This window comes from Ambystoma mexicanum, chromosome 7q (genome assembly GCF_040938575.1).
Source record: "Ambystoma mexicanum isolate Mex_15411 chromosome 7q, UKY_AmexF1_1, whole genome shotgun sequence".
NCBI classification, from domain to species: domain Eukaryota; kingdom Metazoa; phylum Chordata; class Amphibia; order Caudata; family Ambystomatidae; genus Ambystoma; species Ambystoma mexicanum.
The window spans coordinates 47,783,380-47,798,582 of record NC_090941.1 but is presented as its reverse complement, the minus strand read 5'-3'; positions in this window follow the sequence as shown (position 1 = coordinate 47,798,582).

Below are 15,203 nucleotides of genomic sequence, written 5' to 3'. Positions count from 1 at the left end.
GGTTGTGCAAACCTCTATGGCCAAAACTCACAAACTACTGACATGGGTCGACATGGGTCGAAGACAGAGGAGGACCCCGGCAGATAGTGCCACTGGAAAGCACAAAATTGTGCTTCAGGAACAATGGCAGAATCAGAACTGCGGACACATTTTTGAAGCTCCAGAAATGACTCACGGAACCGCAGTAATTATGGACCATTATTGGGCGTGTGGATCCAAAGCATACATAAGACTGCCGAAAAACTGGGGAGGCATATGCACAATAGTGAACGTCCACGTTCCAGCACTAGTGATCCTGAAAAGTGACTAGAATATAGACAGTTTCCCGAAAGCAGATGCCCACCTGAGGAAAAGGAGATCTGTAGAGCTGATATCTCGAATAAAGAGAGAGAATTGTTTCTCTGCCAAATCAGAAGAAGCGTTCCATGCAATCCCATATGAACACAAGCTGTTCAGCCTCACCTCATCAGTGTTCACAACAATCATCATGCCAAGATTCCAGTTTGGAGCAAACACTAAATGGCTGCAAATAACCAGATGGGAGTTATTGCAGACCATCAACACTACCATAAAGGGATTCAATGCAATCAAGGAAGAGCTAAGAGCAATCAGACTAATGACTCTCCAGAACAGATATGTACTTGACATGATCACAGCGATGGATGGAGGAGTTTGTGCAAAAATTGGAGATTCATTTTTTTTTTTGTTAATGTGTTTATTGGTTTTTGACACAGTTAACTCATTGATAGACAATGTGGTATGCATAACTCAAGAACAACATTGTGTAACTTTCCCAAACCTCCCTTCCCTCTCCCTTCCCCCTTCCAACCGAGACCACCGAAAAGTCCTCAGTCTTCTTTAGGATCTCGTGCCAGGCCGGGACTGTTCGTTTTGTCCGAGGCACAGTCCTGCGCCTCCGGGTGGAGTAGTGGCACCGTAAGCGCCACCCAACTGAGCAAATCAGCGCTGGAGTCGAGGCGCTGCACGTGAATCGCCGTTTCCCACGCTGCAGTCTCAGCAGGTATCCATCTCCTGAGGTCACCCCACCAAAGGGCCTCGGTCGGACCTCTGGCGCTCTTCCATTTCATAGCTATGCGCCTATTCGCGGTGATGTAGATCAAGTCAATGAGTCTATTCAGGGGCTTATTCTTGCTGCTTCGCTTGTATTGCCCCAATATGCAGGCTGCCGGCTCACGTATTTCTACTTCAATCCCCGCAGTCGCCACCCTCTCCTTCACCTGGGCCCAGAACCTCTGGATCGTCGGACAGCCCCAAAACATGTGGGTCATTCCTGCCCTTGGCTCGTGGCATTTTGGGCATGTCTGGGTTGTAGCGCCTTTGAACTTAGATATAGCTTCGGGCGTAAGGTAGGCCCTATTGGTGATGTACAGCTGGATGAGTTGAAGACGGGCATTCCTGGAAATCTTTCTATGGTAATGGGTTATTTTCTCTCATGCTTTGTCTTCAAATTCCAGGCCCATTTCTCTTTCCCACCTCCCTTTGCATTTTAGTTCATTCTTGGTCGAGCCCTGCAGAAGGGCCTCATATATTCTGGAGATTTCGTGGCCGCCTTCAGCAGTATCCAGTATTGACTCAACGATTTCATTTTCTATGATTAGGACGGTAGTCTCCGGCCATCTCATCTTCAGGGCCTGTGTCACTGCTCTGTGGAGCAAGAACTGGCCTGTGGGCAGGCCTGTGGATTCACTGAGGTCCGTGAATGTCATGAGTTCCTGATCGTGAACAAGGTCCCCAAGTACTGCCACCCCATAGGGTTCCCACTGGGTGCGTGTTTCTGTGTGTCCCCATGAGGATTTAGCCATGACTGCCGCAATGGGGATCTGCGGGGAGTACGGGTCTGGCGGTCCCACTGTTCTGCAGGCTCTCTTCCAGAGCTGAGTTCCAAGCTTAATCAGGTAAGGATACTGTCTTAACGCCCTCTGTTCCACCCACAGCAGGTCTCGGAGTAGCAGTCGAGGCAGGGCGGGTTGACGTAGTCGGGTGTCTGTAGTGGCTTCGTCTGCCATCCAATGTGCTACATGTCTCAGTTGGCTGGCCAGGTAGTACAGTTCGAAATTAGGGACTTTCAATCCCCCTTTTTCATAGGGCCTTTGGAGAGTGTCGAGCGCCACCCTGTGCCTGCCACCCTGCCACAGGAACCCTCTACAGTTTGTTCAGCTCCCTGAAAAAGGCGGGGGGGATGCAAAAGGGGATGTTGGTGAAGCAATGCAGTAGGCGGGGGAGTGCCACCATTTTGAGGAGACCTGCCCGCCCAGCGACAGAGAGATGGAGCTTACCCCAAAAAACCATGGACTTAGCCAGTGCATCTTTTGCCCTGACTGTGTTGAGGATGTGTTCGGTACTCGGGTTACGGTGAATGGTAACGCCTAGGTATCTAAAGGATGTCACCTGCCACTGAAGGTCCAGGGGGGGCAGGGATCTGTGCTCCTCACTATATAGCGCAGCGAGGGGGTAGAGACAAGACTTGTCTTTATTAATCTGAATGCCTGTGTGTTTGTGGAAACAATCTAAAGTCTCCAGAATGCGGGGCAGGAGGTGCTCAGGGTCATGTAGGTACAGCAGCATGTCATCTGCGTACATGGAGATAAGATGTGTCACTCCGTCCAACACAATGCCTCCGTCTCCGTATTCCTGGCGGAGATATGCAGCAATCGGTTCTGCAGCAATAATGTATAGCATGGGGGAGAGAGGGCATCCCTGCCGTGTGCCTCTGTAGAGGGGCCATTTGTCTGAGTAAGTCTTGTTAGTGCGCACCCTGGCGGTGGGGTTGGTATAGATCAATTGGGTCCATCTAAGGAAGGCGGGTCCAATCCCCATCTTAGCCATAGTGGCATATAACCATTCCCATCTCACCGAGTCGAAGGCCTTGGTGGCGTCCAGTGACGCTACAGCGTATTTCTGGGGCCCTCGCTCGGTGCTATATATAATGTGGTGTAATCTACGCAAGTTTTCGGTAATGGAGCGCCCTGGCACGTAACCAGTTTGGTCCTGGTGAATCAGCACAGGAATCACTCTGCGTAATCTGTTAGCGAGGAGTGCCGTCAGTATTTTACTATCTACATTTAACATAGAAAGTGGCCTATATGACCCACAGTCCGTCCCATCCTTCCCGGGTTTCAGCAAGGGGATAATAACTGCCTCTCTCATGGAGTCTGGGAGCGTGCCTTGTTCATAGGCTTCGTTATATACCTGCGCTAGCAGTGGGGCAAGGGTCCCCTCGTACGTCTTATAGAATTTCCCGGGTAGGCCATCCGTGCCCGGCGCCTTCCCAGAGGGTAGTGTTCTAATTATTGACACCACTTCCTCAGGGGTGATCGGATCATCTAGGACTTCGGCCATCTGTGTATCTAGTTTGGGTAGCCTTATGCAGTCCAGGGCATCCTCGATCCCGGAGTCGGGTGGAGGCAGGGTCGAAGAGTAAAGGTCACGATAGAACTCGGAAAAAACAGAGTTAATCTCTGCCTGGGTGTGCGCAGTAGTACCATCTGGTCTGCGTACGTGGCAAATGGGGGTCCTGGGGGTTTCTCGCCTGTACAGCCACGCTAAGAGTTTCCCAGGTTTATCTCCCAGGGCATGAGTCCTTTCCGTGTGCTTAGCATAACTTAATTTCCCAAGGGTCTCCCAGTGCGACAGACAGGCTTGTCGTAGTTTGGTTTATTTCCTGCAAATGTTCAGGAGTCGAGTCTGCCTCGCTCTCCAGTTCTCCCAGCTTCTTTTCCGCACCCGCCAGGGAATTTACGATGGATCTCTGGGCACCCCCCACCGTGGCTATCATTTCCCCCCTCATAACCACCTTATATGCCTCCCATGCGGTGCTGATATATTCTACACTATCTAAATTAGGCCGCATCGAGCAGGGCCTCGGCTCTAAGTCTCCACGTGGGAACCGGGGGTATAGGCGGGTACACCTCCCAGGTGGCTAACATGGGGGAGTGGTCAGACAATACCCTTGGTAAATAATGTGCGTCATGGAACATAGGCTTGCTGCCCATGACTGACTAGAATATAGTCTAGTCTAGTGTGGACATTGTGTGGAGGGGAGAAGAAGGAGTATTCTCGCCACTCAGGGCCCAATTCCCTCCACAGTTCACAGAGTGAAAAGTGGCTTATCAATTTAGCTAATATTTTAGCTGGGGGGGGACGGGCGTGAGTGTTTAGTGTCTGACCTATCTAAGAGGGGGTCTAGGGTGCAATTATGGTCTCCTCCCCAAATCATAATGCTGTTTGCGTGAAGGCCCAGTCTGGCATATAGGGAGTTGAAGAAAGCCATGGCATCGTGATTGGGCGCATAAGTGCTAACCAGGCACAGGTCTCTACGCTCCACGGTACCCTGTACAAGGGCCATCCTGCCCTCATCGTCCGTCTTGGAATCCATTACTCTGAAGGGGACGGACGGGTCGATCCATATCAGGACCCCTCTTGCAAATGAGGAATAGGAGGAGCCAATGAGGGTTCCTTGCCACTTTTTGGCTAGCGCCTTGAGTTTTTCCCTTGTTAGGTGTGTTTCTTGCAGCATGGCGATTCCGACCTTCTGGCGTCGCAAGTATGTGTGAATCCGGCGTTGCTTCACAAAGCTATTCATGCCTCTGACATTCCATCTCATAACTTGAATTCTGTCAGCCATAGGTGGCATGGTGTCCGTTACTTCTCTCCAACCCTGAGCAAGGTCCAATTAATGGTGGATCTGTTGTGAGGTTATCCAGTGATCTCGGTGTTTGTTGAACAAAATTCCCAACATGGATGTACACCCCCCTTTGCTCCCTCCCCTTTATTCCCTGTGTCCCGCCCCCCCCCCCCATAACTGCAAACAAGTCAAACATAGAACTAGCCCAGCGAGGTCTCCCTCGTTATGACAAACCAGTTTCTGCTCCTTGGAACCGTACATTGGCTCCAGGTGCCCTACGGGAGGGTATATGTACCCAAAAAAAAAGAACTTTCAAGGGGTTGGAGTGAACCTTGACTCGTGCGTCTCCTAGCGAAGGATCCTTTCAGCTGTATGGAATTTCAGTGCACCCACCGGTAGTGGGTGAAGAACGCGCAGTTCCCAGCAAGTTAATGGGGAGCAATCATCTAGGCTTCCGTTTCCTTTCTTCAATATCCGGTACTTGTAGACCGTCCATCCAGTCCCTGGCCTGTGCAGGGGTGTCGAACAAGTGTGCTTTGTTTTTGTGCAGTACTTTAAGTTTTGCCGGGTACAGGAGCATGTAGCGCAGCCCGGCGGCTTTCAATCTGGCCTTCGTGTGTATGAACTGGGCTCTGTCCATTTGAACCTGGAAGGTATAGTCGGGGTAAATAGCGATTTTGGCAGAGTCACTTATTATCTGGCCGCCTGTACAGGAAAAAGCCAGGATTACTTCACGGTCCCTGTAGTTGAGAACTTTAGCTATCACAGGTCTTGGTGGGGCCCCAGGTGGTGGTTTCCTAGCGAGGGAACGATGGGCCCGTTCAATCGTGAAGCCCTGGGAGAGTTTCCCGGCGCCCACTTCCTGTAAGAGGAGGTTTTCTACATAGGTTGTGGGGTCTGAGCCTTCGGAGCCCTCAGGCAGCCCGAGGAGGCGTATGTTATTACGTCAGGCTCTCCCCTCTGCTTCCTCTGATCTATTTTCCAAGTTTTTGACCCTTTGTTGGAGTTCATCTACGTCCCGGAGGAGGTGTGTTTTAGATTCAGTGTTTTCCCCGACCTGTGTCTCGAGCACCTCCGTCCTGTCAGCCAGGGTTCGGACGTCCTGTTTTAGGAGGCCCAGGTCTGTAGCAACAGCATCTATCTTATGCTCCATTGTCGCCTGAAGCAGCCTGATGGCTTCCAGGATCTGGGTGTTGCTGGGCTCGGTAGGCGTTGTAGTTGTGGGGTCTGAATGATGGTCTGTGGTCCCCCCACTCAGGTCCGCGAGGCCTGTTGACTCGCTGGCTGTGTAAGTATCCATGGTTGTCTGCCGCTGTCGGGGCTTGCTGTTTTTACCAGCCATCTCGGGGATGCACAGAGGTCCAGCACCGGAGGCGCCTAGAGCACAGGCGGCAGTCCGCAGATTCCCGCTGCAGAGGGGAACCTCTCACTGACACCGCAAGGCCCACCCGGCAGCGCCACCCGGGACCGAGGCGAAGATCTGTAGATGTCTTTGTGTCCTGGGGGCACCCGGGGGTCGCCGCAGAGGGGGCAGCGGCCCAGTAATATGGGAGGGAAGGCAATGTCCGTTCAAGAGGGCAGGTGGAGCCAGCTCGCAGTTCACTGATATGGGTTGCCCAGAGGTGGTGATGCTCCGAAGTTCCGCTGTGTTGTGGTGATTGGGCACCCCCTCCAGTGGTAAATGATCCGAGGGGGCCTTCCAGCTGAGTTATTGGGCAAAGGATGAGGCTTCTGTGGTGGGGGTCAGGGAGGCGCGCAATGCAAGCCCTCAGATCAGTGGCTGCAGGCCTATGTTATAGCAAAGCAGGTTGGCCAGTTCGTCGTGGGTGCCGCTGGGCATCCAGGTGTCTGTAGGGGCACTGCGTTCTAGGCGGGATCCCACCGGCCGCTGGGTGCAGGGTGCCAGGTAAATCCGGGCAGTGGGGGAGCGCTGATGCCTCTTGTTGAGGGGTTGTAGGGAGCGGGTGGGCAGTCCAGACTGCTAAATCATACAGTTGCGTAGGGTGGGGAGCTGCGGCTCCAGTGCCTCGAGGGAGGCCAGCCTTGCGTGGGTGCGGCGAATGGGTTCCCTTTAATTATGAAACTAAGCCTAGGGGGCTTTCCAGCAGGATTTCCTGGCGAGAGATGAGGCCCCACTTGAGCGTGGCGCACCAAGCGGCGGGGGGGAACGCCCGCTTCCTGTCCTGCAGATGCCAGCTCGATTCTGCCAAGCCAGGTGGCCAGTTCACTGAGAGCGCCCCCGGGCGCCCGGATGCCTGCGGGGACACTGTACACCAGGCGAGAACCCCCCGGCCGACGGGCGCAAGCAAACCCGGGTAGCGGGGGAGCTCTGAGGCCTCAGGAGCGCTGAGGCCTCTTATCGGAGGCGCTGCAGGGAACGGGCGGGTAGTCAATCCAGGGCGCAGGGTCGGGATCAAGGGCTCCGGTGGCTCTAGGGGGGCCAGCCCCGCGTTCCCACCACACCCGGAATCCCAGTTCGGGCTGGGTCAGCCCCCTTCCGCCTACCTACGCCGCACCGGCCGGCCACGGGTCTCGCTGGCGTTCCTCCTGGCTCAGCTGGGTTCCGCTGCTCTCCCCAGGCTGGTCGCAGCTCAACGGTGGGCTCAGGGGCCCGATCGCACCTCCGCGCCGCTCCTCTCCCTCGATCCCAGCGTGGGCTATCAGCTCCGGGTCCGCCGCTTGTCTCGGCGGGCTACGTCCTCTGCAGTGCAGGCGAGCTCCGGTCCTCCAGACGTTAGGACGCGGGAGCCGCCATCTTGGCACACTCTGCTCGGCACAATTCGTCCGCCTAACAACGGCGTTCATAGTCTTCGGTCGACTGGCAGATGGTTCGGGTGTATGTAGATGGGGTTCCGTTACAGACGGTGCCGCTTGCCGGGTTCCAAAATTAGTTAAAATTAAGTAGAAACAGCTTATAGTGGCACATCAACTCAGAGCTCACACGAGACACGTCCGCTCTACATGGCGGTTAGCCACGCCCCCTCAAAAAAATTGGAGATTCATGTTGCACATTTATACCTTCACATGACAAAGAAAATGGAACTTTAACAGAAGCCATAGGTATGCTGACAAACCTACAGAACCAGATGATCGATGAAACTGACGAAGTAGATGATGACAGCTGGTTTGGAACACTATTCTCATGGGACCCACAATGGATTGCAGACATATTCAATGTTCTGGGAGCCCTGCTATTGAGGATACTTGTCATGATGTCTACCTCCAAGGAGCTAGGTCCGACCCAGCAACCCCAGAGGCAGGCATCATTTCCCCCAGGGGAGTGCCAGCGGGCCCAAGCTGGGGCCCTTTGGACACAGTCCTGGCGCCTTAGGCGCCAGGCTCATGTTGGACTCCTGTCCTGGCGCCTTAGGCGCCATGCTCATAAAGCTAGACATGTGTTCAAGTGTTTTAATGTGCACTTAACTGATGCAGACCATGGTGCTACATCCAGGCCCTCTTGAGGTCTGAATGGAACTACTTTACCTGTGGGACTACTTTCCACCCGGGTGTGGTCGGGAAAGGATACATACCTGATCGGTGGAAGGATACATACCTGGAACTTCTTCCAAAGCTATTTAAACCACGCTCGATCAGCAACTCACGCTTCGCGTTGTTCTGCTCCTCGCAGCTGGACGCTCACGGTGTCAGCTCTTATATCTGGACTTCAGCCACGCCTGTCAGCATCCTGGGTCACCTGCAAAGGGAGACAAGAAGAGAATTGGAGAGGAAGAAGACCTTACCTGCTAAATCTGCATCACAGAGACATCACACCGACGATCCTGAAAAGGAAGACATCATTTTTAAAAGCATTTTGCTACGATCGCTGCAGCGCTGCATTTCACTCACCTTTCCTGGGCGCCTCCATCTTCAGCAGCGATCATCCGGATCCACAGCCACTTCCCAGAGCCTAGAGAGAAAAAGACAAGAACAAAAGGTGAGAGAAGGAAGGGAATAGGAAAAGCTCAGTTTCCTTCTAAGACTTACCTGTTGGGTCATTCCCATTTCATTTCGGGTCTTGCCGCTTCCAGGCATTTTCCGGACCCCGGCCCCTATGGGGAAAAAAGACAGACATTAGATGAGCGAATGCAAAAACATTACCTAAACGCTCATCTAGGACTTACCCGATCTTTACTGGAACTGCACGTTTCACTTCGGGTCGGCGCCATATCTCTGGCATTCCGAACCCCGGCCCCTAAGGGGAAAAAGACATAAGTATTAGCGCTTGCTGCAATAAGACAATGAACATTATTATTAAGCTTGAACTTTTGAACTTGCAACAGAACTTTTACAGCGCCTTACCTGAATAGTCAAGCTTATTTGAACTCCCATCAAACCTCAATCCAGTGAAGTAACTGGGTTTCAACGCGCCCCTGCATCAGAAGCAGGATGGAGAACTCATCCTTCCAGATCCTAAGGTGAGACTTCACGGGGAATCGTGGAAAGGTATCGTGGAGGGTTGGAAGAGAGTGGGAGGCTTGAGCATTATTCTGTCAGTAGGTAATATTCCCTTTTCACACACAGGGGAATATTCCTGCGAGTCAGAGAAGCCAGAGTGGAGGGGCCCTTCCTGTCCATCTTCAGAGTCCTGCGCTTCACCTTTGAAGAAGCATCAGCACTCGAAGCCAGACCTGCGCCTCCGTGGGAATCAGGTGAGCGTTACAGAACACGAAGCCTACCCACAATTTCCCACCCGGGCGCAATGGAGACTTCCGAGACTGACCAGCTGGCCCAGCTTTTGGGGGAATTACGGGAAGAGGTGCACTCAGCCCGCCAGGAGACTAACGCTCTCAAAAGAGAATTGATCCTATCCAAGGAAAGAACAGATGACCTGGCCAAAAGGCTATTGCAGGCCCAGGCAGGGCACACTCCTTTATCTAATTCCGGAGGTACTTCCACATCAATGGGTTTGAATAACCCGGTACAAATCAATCTACCTGGACACATGCCTTTGGCCCCACCTGAACGTTTTGCGGGGGATCCCAAGAAATATGCCGTCTTTATGAACCAATGTCGTTTACACTTTCTATGCAGACCCGGAGTCTTCCCTAATGACCAGACCAAGGTAGCCTTTATACTATCTCACCTCAGTGGCAGTGCTGCCGATTGGTCTATTCCATTGGTAAATCAGGATGATCCCATTCTCCAGAATTTTCAGGGCTTCCAGGCCACCATGGAAAGATTGTTCGCTCGACACTCTCAAGGACAGGCCCTTGATAACGAACTGCTATCCTTACGACAAGGTAATCAGGATCTCCTGCCCTACATTGCCACCTTTAATAGACTGGTTGTGGAAACTGGATGGCCAGAAAACAAAAGGATCACATTGTTTCATCGAGGCCTGCACGGAGAGCTTAAGGATGTTCTAGCTCAGATAGTAAATCCACCCCAGGTCTGCCCAGACTACATAGACTTGGTGGTTCAACTTGATCACAGACTTCAAAATAGAAAAGCAGATCGGTTCAAGTATGAAACACGAGTACCGATCAAAACCCACGCTAACTCCAAGAGTACCGACGTATCCGAACCTATGCTAATCGGCGGTGTTAAAGGACCATTAACGCAGAAGGAACGAGAGAGAAGGCGGCAAATGCAACTTTGTCTGTATTGCGGGACTTCCGGTCACTTTCTTCGAAATTGTCCGGTTAAACCACCTAAGAAGGTGGTTGGAGCCACTGATAACGATTTATTGACACCTGATTCGGGAAACGACCTAGCCCGACAAGCGTAGGGGTCCGCTTGCTGAGCTTGAAAACAAAATCTTTGACCTCGCATTTTGTCATGCCAATGGTGCTCGTGAACCCAAAACAGCCTCAGCAGTTGCATGCTATAAAAGCATACATCGACAGTGGAGCTATTGGAAATTACATAGACCGTGAATTGGCTTCCAGGATTAAGCTCCCTCTCCGCCCGAAAGTAACCCAAGATGTCATTATTACAGTAGATGGAACCGAAATAGCCTCAGGGCCTATAACGCATTCCACTGTTGAAATGACACTGGTGGGTCAGGATGGACATTGGGAAGCAATCGTGTTTGATGTGATCAAGGCCCCACAATTTCAAGTAATTCTTGGAATTCCTTGGTTAGAAACACATAATCCAAGAATTGACTGGCGAGCAAAGAAGATAAGTTTTCCTGATGGTGAACCAACTTGTTTTCCAAGAAATCCAGCTATGGGTCTAGCCTCAGCAACTTCTACCCCTGTACAGATACCGTCAGAATACCAAGAATTCCAAGACGTTTTTCAGAAAGAACAGGCTAACACGTTACCTCCCCATCGATCTTATGATTGCCAAATCGATCTGGTACCCAATGCTCAACTACCTTGTAGTAGGATTTATGCTCTTACGCAACCTGAGAACCTGCATTTGCGTCAGTATTTAGATCAGTACCTAGCCAATGGTTTTATTCGCCCGTCCAAGTCTCCAGTCTCTTCAGCTCTGTTCTTCGTGCCGAAAAAAAAGAGGACGACCTTAGAACATGTATAGACTATCGCGCCCTAAATCAAATAACGATTAAGAATCGTTATCCTCCGCCCCTGATCCCTGAGCTTATCGACCAGGTGAAAGACGCGTGTGTGTACACCAAGTTAGATCTCCGAGGAGCTTATCACCTGGTGCGTATAAAAGAAGGCAACGAATGGAAGACTGCATTCCGCACCAAATTTGGGCTCTTCGAATATCAGGTGATGCCCTTCGGTTTGTGCAATGCACCTGCCGCCTTTCAGTACTTTATGAATGATGTTCTTCGGGAACTTATCGATGTCTGTGTCATTGTTTATATTGACGACATCCTGGTGTACTCTTCTTCAGAATCCGATCACAGAAAACATGTTAGGGCAGTTCTTGAGAAATTGCGCCAGCACAGACTATTTGCAAAACTCGAAAAATGCGGTTTTCATACCACAGAAGTTGAGTTTTTCGGATTCATCCTGACACCTCAAGGAGTCCGAATGGACTCGCGAAAGGTGGACGCCATCCTCAAATGGCCATCTCCTAGCTCGGTGAAGGGAGTTCAGAGCATGCTCGGCTTTGCCAATTTCTATCGAAGATTCATCCTGAAATTTTCCCGAACAATCCAACCCATCACAGCTCTCCTAAAGAAAAACAAACGCTTCGAATGGACTCTTGAGGCCGAACAAGCCGTTCAGGACCTGAAAACCAAATTCACCTCTGCACCTGTATTGAAGCACCCGCACCCAGATCTCCCGTACATTGTGGAAACCGACGCATCCAGTTCGGCCATGGGAGCTGTCCTGTCGCAAAGAGACCCAAAAACTAACCAACTACACCCTGTGGCCTTTTGGTCCAGAAAATGTTCTCCTCCTGAAATCAACTACGCAATTACCGATAAAGAGTTACTGGCTATTAAATCTGCTTTCAAGGCTTGGCGTCACTACCTTCTCGGGGCAAGACACACCATCACCCTAATTACGGACCACAGAAACTTACAGTATTTAAAGATGGCCAAAGCTCAATCTTCACGACAACTCTGATGGGCTCTATTCTTTGCGGAATTTGATTTTGTAATTACCTATCGCCCTAGCTGCAAGAATGGAAAAGCAGACGCCTTATCCCGGATTGGCATGGAAGAACCTAATTTGAGTTTAGAACCTGTGCCCATCATACCTGAGCAAAGAATCTTAGGCTTAACTTCATTGCAAACTATTGAGGACATCCAAACGCAAGTAAAACAACTTCTAGACTCTTCAACCTTACTGGAATGGAGTCAAAAGGGTCCTCATTACACCGTTAAGGATGATTTACCCTACTTTCAGGAGCGGTTGTTTCTGCCAAGTAAAGAATTGCAAGAACTTGTTATTGCCCATCATCATGAATCATTAATGGAAGGACACCCTGGTATCGCTAAAACGGAGGAAAAAATCAAACGCCACTTCTGGTGGCCTTCTTGGAGAAAAGACAAAGTCTTTTGTACTGTCTTGCGGAATTTGCGCCCAAAACAAGGCTTAAAAGAAAAGGCCAGCCGGCCTACTTCAACCCTTGGATATTCCACCGGCACCATGGCACACCCTGTCAATGGACTTTATAACTGACCTGCCTCCTTGTGCTGGTTACAACACTATCCTTGTAATTGTGGACCTATTCTCCAAAATGGCCCACTTTATCCCTTTAAAAGGTTTGCCTTCAGCTTCCACCTTGGCCAAGGAATTTCTGGAGAATATAGTTCGCACACATGGTTTCCCTTCCATATTAGTCTCGGATCGTGGAAGTCAATTTATCTCCCATTTTTGGAAGAAGTGTTGCCAACTAGCACAAATAGATGTGCGGTTATCCACCAGCCACCACCCCCAGATCGACGGACAAACTGAGAGAACCAATCAGACTCTCGAGCAATATCTTCGGTGCATGTTACACCAATCTGAGTTGAATTGGAAAGACATCCTTTGGATCGCAGAATATGCATACAACAATTCAGTGCATTCTGGAACCGGACAAACCCCTTTTTATACTTTGTATGGTCACCATCCTCGGACCTCTGACCCTGGAAATGCCCGCAGTAAATCATCTGCATTCCACAATAACCCGAGCCTTCAAAGAAGCTGCAACTCATTTACAGCAAGCCAAGGAAAAGTATAAAGAAAACGCTGATTTGCACCGAAGTAAAACTCCCCCCTTACCAAGTAGGAGACCAGGTATGGCTAGCAACTAAACATTTACCCCTCAAGGGCCCGTGAACCTTCAATCCCAGATTCATAGAACCTTATCCCATCAAGGCTATAATCAACCCAGTGGCCTTTAAACTGGATTTACCGTCCAACATGCGTATTCATCCAGTTTTTCATGCATCACTTTTGAAGCCAGTACAACCAGGAACCCGACTGTCCAAGCCTCCAGACCCAGTTCAAATTGAAGGGGAATTAGAATTCGAAGTTACAGACATTTTAGACTCCAAGGTGGTAAAGTCGAAACTCTTCTATCTTGTTGACTGGAAGGGATATGGACCTCAGGAGAGATCGTGGGAGCCTACTAACCATGTTCACGCACCTCGATTAATACAAAGATTTCACCGGAGATTTCCGAACAAGCCAAAACCCCCGGAGGGAACAACCTTGGGAGGGGCCTTGAGGGGGGGGGGTACTGTCATGATGTCTACCTCCAAGGAGCCAGGTCCGACCCAGCAACCCCAGAGGCAGGCATCATTTCCCCCAGGGGAGTGCCAGCGGGCCCAAGCTGGGGCCCTTTGGATACAGTCCTGGCGCCTTAGGCGCCAGGCTCATGTTGGACCCCTGTCCTGGCGCCTTAGGCGCCAGGCTCATAAAGCTAGACATGTGTTCAAGTGTTTTAATGTGCACTTACCTGATGCAGACCATGCTGCTACATCCAGGCCCTCTTGAGGTCTGAATGGAACTACTTTACCTGTGGGACTACTTTCCACCCGGGTGTGGTCGGGAAAGGATACATACCTGATCGGTGGAAGGATACATACCTGGAACTTCTTCCAAAGCTATTTAAACCACGCCCGATCAGCAACTCACGCTTCGCGTTGTTCTGCTCCTCGCAGCTGGACGCTCACCGTGTCAGCTCCTGCATCTGGACTTCAGCCACGCCTGTCAGCATCCTGGGTCACCTGCAAAGGGAGACAAGAAGAGAATTGGAAGAGGAAGAAGACCTTACCTGCTAAATCTGCATCACGGAGACATCACACCGACGATCCTGAAAAGGAAGACATCATTTTTAAAAGCATTTCGCTACGATCGCTGCAGCGCTGCATTTCACTCACCTTTCCTGGGCGCCTCCATCTTCAGCAGCGATCATCCGGATCCACAGCCACTTCCCAGAGCCTAGAGAGAAAAAGACAAGAACAAACGGTGAGAGAAGGAAGGGAATAGGAAAAGCTCAGTTTCCTTCTAAGACTTACCTGTTGGGTTTCATTTCCATGAAAATCCCATTTCATTTCGGGTCTTGCCGCTTCCAGGCATTTTCCGGACCCCGGCCCCTAGGGGGAAAAAAGACAAAGACATTATTAGATGAGCGAATGCAAAAACATTACCTGAACGCTCATCTAGGACTTACCCGATCTTTACTGGAACTGCACGTTTCACTTCGGGTCGGCGCCATATCTCTGGCATTCCGAACCCCGGCCCCTAAGGGGAAAAAGACATAAGCATTAGCGCTTGCTGCAATAAGACAATGAACATTATTATTAAGCTTGAACTTTTGAACTTGCAACAGAACTTTTACAGCGCCTTACCTGAATAGTCAAGCTTATTTGAACTCCCATCAAACCTCAATCCAGTGAAGTAACTGGGTTTCAACGCGCCCCTGCATCAGAAGCAGGATGGAGAACTCATCCTTCAAGACCCTAAGGTGAGACTTCACGGGGAATCGTGGAAGGGTATCGTGGAGGGTTGGAAGAGAGTGGGAGGCTTGAGCATTATTCTGTCAGTAGGTAATACTCCCTTTTCACACACAGGGGAATATTCCTGCGAGTCAGAGAAGCCGGAGTGGAGGGGCCCTTCCTGTCCATCTTCAGAGTCCTGCGCTTCACCTTTGAAGAAGCATCAGCACTCGAAGCCAGACCTGCGCCTCCGTGGGAATC